At 37.1% G+C, this 11,036-nt stretch overlaps 1 pseudogene; it reads right to left on the bottom strand.

Moving 5' to 3' along the window:
• Positions 1 to 7,311: 7,311 nt before the first annotated feature.
• On the bottom strand, positions 7,312 to 8,063 carry LOC120855411 (annotated as a pseudogene).
• Between the last annotated feature and the right edge of the window lie 2,973 nt (positions 8,064 to 11,036).

Genomic DNA, 11,036 nt, shown 5'->3' with positions numbered 1-11,036 from the left:
AAGCCCATGCACCACAACTACTGAGCCAGCATGGCACAACTACAGAAGCCTGTGCACTCTAGGACCCATGAGCCACAAATACTGAGACTATGTGCCATAACTGCTGAAGCCCATGCATCCTTATAGGCCCTACACACTGCAAATACAGAGCTTGTGTGTTGCAAGTACTGAAGCCCACTCACCTAGAGCCTGTGCTCCACAAAAAGAGAAGCCACAGCATTGAGAAGCCCCTGCACTGCAATAAAAAGTAACCCCCATTTGCTCTAACTAGAGAAAGCATGTGCAAAACAACAAAGACCCCATGCCGCCAAAAATAAATAAATTAATAACTTTTTAAAGAAAGAAGTCTGAAGCACATTCTCCATTTTAGTCATGCAGAGGTGCATAGGGAAAGCTAAGACATGCTCCCTACCCTAGCATAGTATCACTCAACTAGAAGGGAATTCCCAGTTCCCAGCTTCTCCATGAGGAGCAAAGGATTTGGACTCCCACGAGCACGGCAAATTCTAAGATTCTCACCTGGGACAATGAATCCCAAAACACCTACAGAATTTGCTTCCATGAGATCCACAAGACTAGAGCAAACAAAAAAACAGTTTCTTGTGACTTCACAATGACTCTCCAAGGCCATCTATCTAGGGCCCAGTGCAGAGGAACAAGGGAACAAATCCCAGTATTTCCCTGAAAATGGCTTATTGGCATACATTAAAAGCAGCTTCCTGGGGATAAACCCTCTAATTTAGCACAACTCTAGAAGCTGACTGCAATCCTTCTCAGAGACTTCCCAGAAAGAGCAGATACCACCTCTAACTTCTCCCCTCCAAGTCCACTCCTAGGACTCAATATCTCCTTGGAAAGATTTTTTATATACTTTTGGTGCCCCAGGTTTTGTGGGGCAAAGAGGTAACAGGCAAAAGGAGACTATCTCAGTTTCTCACTGGAAAGTGTCTGAGTATATATACTTTGTTAGCTCTTGCCTGAAAGGTTGGCTTTCTATCAACCTGAATCTCAAAATCTTTTTGAGACATTGACAGATTTTGGTACACCTTCAACTACAGAGAACTAAGATGTCAGCTTGAATAATCACAGGAGTTGAAGATACAACTAAGAGCTTGGTCCAGGTGGAAAAATAACATTCATTTCCTACACAATACTACTTTGTCAAGACTGAGAGAGGTGGCCTTTTAAAATAATATGAAGAAACTAACACAAAGAGTCAAGGAAAACGAAGAAACAAAAGATATGTCCCAAACAAAAGAACAAGTTAAAACTCCACAAACAGATCTTAATGAAATGGAAATAAGAGATTTATCTGATAGAGTGTTCAAAATAATGGTCATAAAGTTGTTCATCAAGGTCAGGAGATCAATGCATGAACACAGTGAAAACTTCAAAAAAGAGACATAAATTATAAGTACCAAACAGAAATCACAGAAATGAAGAATAACTGCACTAAAAAATTCACTAGAGAGATGCAACAGCAGACTATATCAGGTGGAAAAAAGTTTCAGTGAACTTGAAGGCACGGTAGTGAAATTCATCAATCAGAGGAGCAAAACGAAAAAAGAATGAAGATAGATTAAGGGACTTAAATGACTCTGTAAAGCAGATCAATATGCACATTCATCAACAAGTCATTTTATACATACCAATATGTAAAAAGAGCTTTATTCACAGGGAAGAAATATTGTAATACTAATATGTAAAAAGAGCTTGATCCATAGGGAAGATATATCATAATAATGTGATATATAACAGAATCAAAATATGTGAGGTGAAATCTCTGATTAAGAGCATACTGATAACACTCCAATGGATTATCTTTCTTAACAGAAAATAAAGATAAGTTAAACTGGAATGCAGAATGAAGCAGGGTAAAGACTAACAGAGTTTTGCCAAAAAAATGCTCTGGTCATAGCAAACACCCTCTTCCAACAACACAAGAGAAGACTCTACACATGGACATCACCAGATGGTCAACACCAAAATCAGACTGATTATATTCTCTGTAGCAAAAGATGGAGAAGCTCTATACAGTCAACAAAAACAAGACCAGGAACTGACTGTGGTTCAGATCATGGACTCCTTATTGCCAAATTCAGACTGAAATTGAAGAAAGTAGGGAAAACCGCTAGACCATTCAGGTATGACCTAAATCAAATCCCTTATGATTATACAGTGGAAGTGAGAAATAGATTTAAGGGCCTAGATCTGATAGATAGAGTGCCTGATGAACTATGGACAGAGGTTTGTGACATTGTACAGGAGACAGGGATCAAGACCATCCCCATGGAAAAGAAATGCAAAAAAGCAAAATGGCTGCCTGGGGAGGCCTTACAAATAGCTGTGAAAAGAAGAGAGGTGAAAAGCAAAGGAGAAATGGAAAGATATAAACATCTGAATGCAGAGTTCCAGAGAATAGCAAGAAGAGATAAGAAAGCCTTTTTCAGCGAAATAGAGGAAAAGAACAGAATTGCAAAGACTAGAGATCTCTTCAAGAAAATTAGAAATACCAAGGGAACATTTCATGCTAAGATGGGCTCGATAAAGGACAGAAATGGTCTGGACCTAACAGAAGCAGAAGATATTAAGAAGAAGTGACAAGAATACACAGAAGAACTGTGCAAAAAAGATCTTCACGACCCAGATAATCATGATGGTGTGATCACTAATCTAGAGCAAGACATCCTGGAATGTGAAGTCAAGTGGGCCTTAGAAAGCATCACTACGAACAAAGCTAGTGGAGGTGATGGAATTCCAGTTGAGCTCTTTCAAATCCTGAAAGATGATGCTGTGAAAGTGCTGCATTTAATATGCCAGCCAATTTGGAAATCTCAGCAGTGGCCACAGGACTAGAAAAGGTCAGTTTTCATTCCAATTCCAAAGAAAGGCAATGCCAAAGAATGCTCAAATTACTGCACAATTGCACTCATCTCACATGCTAGTAAAGTAATGCTTAAAATTCTCCAAGCCAGGCTTCAGCAATACATGAACCGTGAACTCCCTGATGTTCAAGCTGGTTTTAGACAAGGCAGAGGAACCAGAGATCAAATTGCCAACATACGCTGGATCATGGAAAAAGCAAGAGAGTTCCAGAAAAACATCTATTTCTGCTTTATTGACTATGCCAAAGCCTTTGACTGTGTGGATCACAATAAACTGTGGAAAATTCTGAAAGAGATGGGAATACCAGACCACCTGACCTGCCTCTTGAGAAACCTGTATGCAGGTCAGGAAGCAACAGTTAGAACTGGACATGGAACAACAGACTGGTTCCAAATAGGAAAAGGAGTACGTCAAGGCTGTATATTGTCACCCTGCTTATTTAACTTATATGCAGAGTACATCATGAGAAACACTGGACTGGAAGAAGCACAAGCTGGAATCAAGATTGCCAGGAGAAATATCAATATCCTCAGATATGCAGATGACACCACCCTCATGGCAGAAAGTGAAGAGGAACTAAAGAGCCTCTTGATGAGAGTGAAAGAGGAGAGTGAAAATGTTGGCTTAAAGCTCAACATTCAGAAAGTGAAGATCATGGCATCCGGTCCCATCACTTCATGGGAAATAGATGGGGAAAACAGTGGAAACAGTGTCAGACTTTATTTTTGGGGGCTCCGAAGTCACTGCAGATGGTGATTGCAGCCATGAAATTAAAAGACGCTTACTCCTTGGAAGGAAAGTTATGACCAACCCAGATAGCATATTCAAAAGCAGAGACATTACTTTGCCGACTAAGGTCTGTCTAGTCAAGGCTATGGTTTTTCCAGTGGTCGTGTATGGATGTGAGAGTTGGACTGTGCAGAAGGCTGAGCGCCGAAGAATTGCTGCTTTTGAAATGTGGTGTTGTAGAAGACTCTTGAGAGTCCCTTGGACTGCAAGGAGATTCAACCAGTCCATTCTGAAGGAGATCGACCCTGGGATTTCTTTGGAAGGACTGATGCTAAAGCTGAAGCTCCAGTACTTTGGCCACCTCATGCAAAGAGTTGACTCATTGGAAAAGACTTTGATGCTGGGAGGGATTGGGGGCAGGAGGAGAAGGGGACGACGGAGGATGAGATGGCTGGATGGCATCACTGACTCAATGGATGTGAGTCTGAGTGAACTCCGGAAGTTGGTGATGGACAGGGAGGCCTGACGTGCTGCGATTCATGGGGTCACAAAGAATCAGACACGACTGAGCGACTGAACTGAACTGAACTGAGACTCATTAATACACAGTACCTTGAGTTGGTGATGGACAGGGAGGCCTGACATGCTGCAATTCATGGGGTCACAAAGAGTCGGACATGACTGAGCAACTGAACTGAACTGAACTGAACTGAAAGATGATAAATATATACTAAGTTCAATGCCCCAGAAAAACTACCTTCTCTTCCAAAACTTTTAATACAGGTACATAAAATATATAATATGTTATATATCATAAAAAGTGTCAATAAACATCAGTCCATTGAAATCATTTAGCTAATATCTTTTGATATCCACAAAGGTATAATTACAAATTAAGAACAAAAGAATAATAAAATAAGGAAAACCATCTGTGGTGGCCTAAATGGGAAGATATTCTTAAAAAAGAATTATATATTTGGTAAATCTGACCAACACTGGTATACAGGAGAAACTAACATGACATTTTAAAGCTAATATACTTCAATAAAAATTAATTAAAATTAGCAAATAATTAGAACAAGACAAAATTTCAAAAAGATCTTGCAATTCATGTGACTTAAAGAACTTTGACCATAATTATAGGGAATTTTAGAAAATAATGAGCATAAGAATCCCATATCTTCAAAACTTGCAAGGATATGGCCAAAATATTAGTTAAAGTATCATTTATAACCATAAAAAACAAAAGATAAATAAAAATGCATAAATAAATAAGGTATATATAAACTTAAGTTAGAAAACAAAAACTGATACCTTAGGGGAGCATAAGAAAAGAAACAAAAATAAAAGCAGAAATTCATGAATTAATAAAAAATGTAGACTTGATGGCAAACTGTAAAGCTAATTCTTTGGGGAGTACAAAGTAAAATAAAATAAACAAGGTGGTTGTATTCTCAAATCGACTGTAATTTATCTACAATGAGACAACAAGTTTGTGCAAAAATATAAATTGATTAAATTATTAAAGGCTTTGCTGATGTTCACTAACTTTTTGGTGTTACTGTGAGCTTCTCTTGAAGCCATGAATTGCTTTACATTCTGGTATAAGTACTTTATCTCATTATCAACTGTGATTTGACAAGCTCTGCAATTAGACCAAAGTAAAATTAAGTGAATGCACTAAATACAAAATTAGAAAGGAGTTTAGGGACAGTTACAAATCAGCAGAGATTTTAAAATCTTAAGATTACACATCCTAGCAGGTGAAACTTTTGAAACTCATATACATGAATAAACTTCAATGAAAAGAATAATTAGCTGAATTTGCATATGAAAAATGAAACACTTAAAGAAATAAAAGAAAATTACTGGGCTCAGACAGTTACCCAGTAGATTGTGAGTTAGCCTTCAGAACATAGATGATTACCATACCATGTAAACTGTCTGAAGCATAAAGAAAATATAAAAGTTTTTTCTAACCCTAATAGCAAAGATAGCATACCTTGTCAAAGACAGCACAAAAAAGTATCAAGAGACCAATCTTAAGTATAATTTTAAGTGCAAACACTTTTTAAAAGTTCTAAGAAATAGAAGACAACATTTTTGAATATTAGTATATCAAGACCAAATAAGATTTAATGTAGAATGCAAATGTGACTCAAAAGGATAAATCCATTAATATAATCAATTATAGCAACAGATGACAATTTTAAAACTATATAATTATCCTAAAGATTCAGGAATGCATTTAATAAAATTAATACTGTTTCCAGATTAAACACACACACACACACATGTGTACACACACACACACACACATAGAGCTATCTATAAAGAGAAAAAAAAAGTCCTTAATATGGCATAAGCATTTTCCTCATACCAAGAGCTAGCATCATACTCAAGGGTGAAATACACAAGAGAACATGTTCAGTCATGTTCTGAAAATTCTAGACAATTCAGTAAATGAGAGGGGAAATATAGGAATACTTGTCAAAAACGGGGAAACTAAATTATATTGATTTTTAGGTGGACAAACGTGAGAATCTCTGAAATATTTAGAATGAAAGAGTTTGAAATGATCAGAATTGTATGTATCATGCTCAGTTGTGTCTGACATTTTTTAAAATAATTTATTTTTTTATTGGAGGATAATTGCTTTACAGAATTTTGTTGCTTTCTGTCAAGCCTCACCATGAATCAGCCACAAGTATATATATACCTCCACCATTTAGAACCTCCCTCCCATCTCCCTCCCCATTCTGCCCCTCTAGGTTGATACAGAGCCCCTGTTTGAGTTTCCTGAGCCATACTGCAAATTCCTGTTTGCTATCTGTTTTACACAAGGTAATGTAAGTTTCCATGTTACTTGTTGAATACATCTTATCCTCTCTTCCCCTCTCCCCATGTCCATAAGTCTATTCTCTATGACTCTTTCTCTACTGTTGCACTGTAAATAAATTCTTCAGTACCATTTTTCTGGATTCTATATATATGCATTAGAATATGATATTTATCTTTCTTTCTGACTTACTTCACTCTATAAAATAGGCTTTCAGTTCATCCACCTCATTAGAACTGACTCAAATATGTTTGTTTTTATGGCTGAGTAATATTCCCTTGTGCATTTGTACCACAGCTTCTTTATCCATTCATCTGTCGATGGACATCTAGGTTGCTTCCATGTTCTAGCTATTGTAAATAGTATTGCAATGAACAATGGGATACATGTGTCTTTTTCAATTTTGGTTTCTTTAGGGTATATGCCTAGGAGTGGGACTGCTGGGTCATATGGCGGGTTTATTCCTAGTTTCTGGTTTGTTTGTTTGAGTTTTTAATGTCAAAGGCTTTAAGTTTATAGAAGTTGATCCATAGAGCATGTGTTCTTTGTGTCTGGCTGCTTTTATCAACACAGTGTGTGTGAGGTTCCTGCACATTGTTGCACACAGCTGTAGTTAATTGTCACTCTAGTACAGTATTTGGGCAATCAACGGGTGTTTACACATCCACCTAGCTTGTTACCTTTTGGGGGATTTTATGACTACATCGGGTCTGAGCATTCTTATCTGTGTCTCCCTGTATTCAAGTACACACATTTCAGTAGGCTGGATACCTTGGAGTAGAATGATCAAGTCATAGGTTATGTTCCTTTAAATTTACTGGATGATGACAAGGTGATTCTGTTGATTTATACTCCCATCAGCTGTAGTTCATCCTTCTAATAAGCCTGTTGATCTGGTCTTCCCTGTTGCCAGCATCTCCACCTTCTACAAAATGGGTGGTCTTTTTCTTCATTCCACCTCGTGGAGAAGACAATTTAAAGGGCCACAGGAAGTTGTTTGCTTCTTTGAAACGTTTTCCAATGGTATAGATCTCATGAATCAGATCCTCCATGCAGATGATTCCATATTTCCCAAGAGATCGAGCAATCAATGCATTGTCTGTCAGGGCAATTCGCTTTTTGTTGATTTTGCCATAACCACGCTTGTAGATCAATTAATTTACAGACTTCAGATTTGGGTACCCCCATGCAATGTACGGCTCCACAATTCTCCGCATATTAATTGATGCCTTGTTGAGCTTCACAAAGGTGCCATTGAAGATCTGCCGGAGGCGAAAGAGCTGCAGCACCTTTCGAACCTTTGGGCTCACACCGTTGATACCTCTGATCCTGATGACGAATGCCAATTTGGGTTCCGCAGGTACATAGAAGTTGCCGGCTTTTCGTGCCATCCTAGCCATTCGAATTTCAGTTCTGTACATCTGCCTGTATTCCTTGTGGTAGTGCTTAGCTTTTTCATAGATAAGCTTCCTCCTTGCCTTTCGAAGCATCTTTTGGGCAAACTTCTTTCTCAGTCTCTTGATCTTAAGCTCTGCGAAATTCTTCCGCTTTTTTTAAGGGTTTCTGGCACAGCAGGAACCTTCTTTTCCTTCTCTTCCGCACCCTCCATGGTTCCAGCTGGGAAAGAGGATATAGTTTTCTATATATAGATTTTTTGTTGCTTTAGGTAGATATATTCCGAAGTCTTTTATTCTTTTCATTGCAATGGTGAATGGAATTGTTTCCTTAATTTCTGTTTCTATTTTCTCATTATTAGTGTATAGGAATGCAAGGAATTTCTGTGTGTTGATTTTATATCCTGAAATTTTACTATACTCATTGGTTAGCTCTAGTAATTTTCTGGTGGAGTCCTTAGGGTTTTCTACGCAGAGGATCATTTCATCTGCAAACAGTGAGAGTTTTACTTCTTTTCCAATCTAGATTCCTTTTATTTCTTTTTCTGCTCTGATTGCTGTGGTCAAAACTTCCAGAACTATGTTGAATAGTAGTGGTGAGAGTGGGTACCCTTGTCTTGTTCCTGACTTCAGGGGAAATGCTTTCAATTTTTCACCATTGAGGATAATGTTTGCTGTGGGTTTGTCATATATAGCTTTTATTATGTTGAGGTATGTTCCTTCTATTCCTGCTTTCTGGAGGGTGCTTTTTTTTTTTAAATCATAAATGGATGTTGAATTTTGTCAAGGTCTTTCTCTGCATCTATTGAGATAATCATATGGCTTTTATTTTTCAATTTGTTAATGTGGTGTATTACATTGATTGATTTGCACTTATTGAAGAATCCTTGCATCCCTGGGATAAAGCCCACTTGGTCATGGTGTATGATCTTTTTAATATGTTGTTGGATTCTGTTTGCTAGAATTTTGTTAAGGATTTTTGCATCCATGTTCATCAGTGATATTGGCCTGTAGTTTTCTTTTTTGTTGTTGCATCTTTGTCAGGTTTTGGTATTAGGGTGATGGTGGCCTCATAGAATGAGTTTGGAAGTTTACATTTCTCTGCAATTTTCTGGAAGAGTTTGAGTAGGATAGATGTAAGCTCTTCTCTAAATTTTTGGTAGAATTCAGCTGTGAAGCCGTCTGGACCTGGGCTTCTGTTTGCTGGAAGATTTCTGATTACAGCTTCAATCTCCATGCTTGTGATGGGACTGTTAAGATTTTCTATTTCTTCCTGGTTCAGTTTTGGAAAGTTGTACTTTTCTAGGAATTTGTCCATTTCTTCCACGTTGTCCATTTTATTGGCATATAATTGCTGATAGTAGTCTCTTATGATTCTTTGTATTTCTGTGTTGTCTGTTGTGATCTCTCCATTTTCATTTCTAATTTTATTGATTTGATTTTTCTCCCTTTTATTCTTGATGAGTCTGGTTAATAGCTGTCAATTTTATTCATCCTCTCAAAGAACCAGCTTTGGCTTTGTCGATTTTTGCTATGGCCTCTTTTGCTTTTTTTTGCATTTATTTCTGCCCTAATTTTTAAGATTTCTTTGCTTTTACTAACCCTGGGGTTCTTCATTTCTTCCTTTGCTAGTTGCTTTAGGTATACAGTTAGGTTATTTATTTGGCTTTTTTCTTGTTTCTTGAGGTATGCCTGTATTGCTATGAACCTTCCCCTTAGCACTGCTTTTACAGTGTCCCACAGGTTTGGGGTTGTTGTGTTTTCATTTTCATTCATTTCTATGCATATTTTGATTTCTTTTTTTATTTATTCTGTGATTTGTTGGTTATTCAGCAGCGTGTTGTCACCCTCCATATTCTGGAATTTTTAATAGTTTTTTTTTTTTTTTTTCTCCTGTAATTGAGATCTAACCTTACTGCATTGTGGTCAGAAAAGATGCCTGGAATGATTTCTTTTTTTTTTTTTTTTTAATTTACCAAGGCCTGATTTATGGCCCAGGATGTGATCTATTCTGAAGAAGGTTCTGTGTGTGCTTGAGAAAAAGGTGAAATTCATTGTTTTGGGGTGACATGTCCTATAGATATCAATTAGGTCTAACTGGTCTATTGTATCATTTAAAATTTGTGTTTCCTTGTTAATTTTATGTTTAGTTGATCTATCTATAGGTGTAAATGGGGTATTAAAGTCTCCCACTATTATTGTGTTATTGTTAACTTCCACTTTCATTCTTGTTAGCATTGGTCTTACATATTGCAGTGCTCCTATGCAGGGTGCATATATGTGTGTGTGTGTGTATATATATATATACACTGCTATATCTTCTTCTTGGATTGATCCTTTGATCATTATGTAGTGTCTTTCTTTGTCTTTTTTCACAGCCTTTGTTTTAAAGTCTATTTTATCTGATATGAGTATTGCTACTCCTGCTTTCTTTTGATCTCTGTTTGCATGGAATATCTTCTTCCAGCCCTTCATTTTCAGTTTGTGTGTGTCCCTTGTTTTGAGGTGGGTCTCTTGTAGACAACATATATAGGGGTCTTGTTTTTGTATCCATTCAGCCAGTGTTTGTCTTTTGGTTGGGGCATTCAACCCATTTATGTTTAAGGTAATTATTGATAAGTAATTTACTTTATTTACATTTACTTTATTGTTTTGAGTTTGAGTCTATACATCCTTTTTGTGTTTCCTGTCTAGAGAAGATTCTTTAGCATTTATTGAAGAGCTGGTTTGGTGGTGCTGAATTTTCTCAGCTTTTGCTTGTCTGTAAAGCTTTTGATTTCTCCTTCATATTTGAATGATATCCTTGCTGGGTACAGTAATCTGGGCTGTAAGTTATTTTCTTTCATCACTTTAAGTATGTCTTGCTATTCCCTCCTGGTCTGAAGAGTTTCTATTTTAAGATCAGCTATTATCCTTATGGGAATCCCCTTGTGTGTTATTTGTTGTTTTTCCCTTGCTGCTTTTAATATTTGTTCTTTGTGTTTGATTTTTGTTAATTTGATTAATATGTGTCTTGGGGTGTTTCACCTCGGGTTTATCCTTTTTGGGACTCTCTGGGTTTCTTGGACTTGGGTGATTATTTCCTTCCCCATTTTAGGGAAGTTTGCAACTATTATCTCCTCAAGTATTTTCTCATGGTCTTTCTTTTTGTCTTCTTCTTCTGGGACTCCTATGATTTGAATGTTGGA

The sequence above is a fragment of the Oryx dammah genome, unplaced genomic scaffold (genome assembly GCF_014754425.2).
Source record: "Oryx dammah isolate SB20612 unplaced genomic scaffold, SCBI_Odam_1.1 HiC_scaffold_28, whole genome shotgun sequence".
In the NCBI taxonomy this organism is placed as follows: Eukaryota; Metazoa; Chordata; class Mammalia; order Artiodactyla; family Bovidae; genus Oryx; species Oryx dammah.
Note: the sequence above shows the minus strand (reverse complement) of the source record. Positions and strands in the feature narration are given on the sequence as shown.